Source organism: Austrofundulus limnaeus, unplaced genomic scaffold, assembly GCF_001266775.1.
Source record: "Austrofundulus limnaeus strain Quisiro unplaced genomic scaffold, Austrofundulus_limnaeus-1.0 Scaffold2987, whole genome shotgun sequence".
In the NCBI taxonomy this organism is placed as follows: Eukaryota; Metazoa; Chordata; class Actinopteri; order Cyprinodontiformes; family Rivulidae; genus Austrofundulus; species Austrofundulus limnaeus.
In genome coordinates this window covers 8531-8940 of record NW_013955389.1, presented here as the reverse complement: position 1 = coordinate 8940, position 410 = coordinate 8531, and positions in this window count along the sequence as shown.

Below are 410 nucleotides of genomic sequence, written 5' to 3'. Positions count from 1 at the left end.
GAGACAGGTGGACAGACAGGTGGACAGACATGAGACACGTGGACAGACACGAGACACGTGGACAGACATGAGACAGGTGGACAGACAGGTGGACAGACATGAGACAGGTGGAAAGACAAGAGACAGGTGGACAGACATGAGACAGGTGGAAAGACACGAGACAGGTGGACAGACATGAGACAGGTGGAAAGACACGAGACAGGTGGACAGACAGGTGGACAGACATGAGACACGTGGACAGACACGAGACACGTGGACAGACATGAGACAGGTGGACAGACAGGTGGACAGACATGAGACACGTGGACAGACACGAGACACGTGGACAGACATGAGACAGGTGGAAAGACACAAGACAGGTGGACAGACACGAGACAGGTGGACAGACAGGTGGACAGACAGGAGACAGG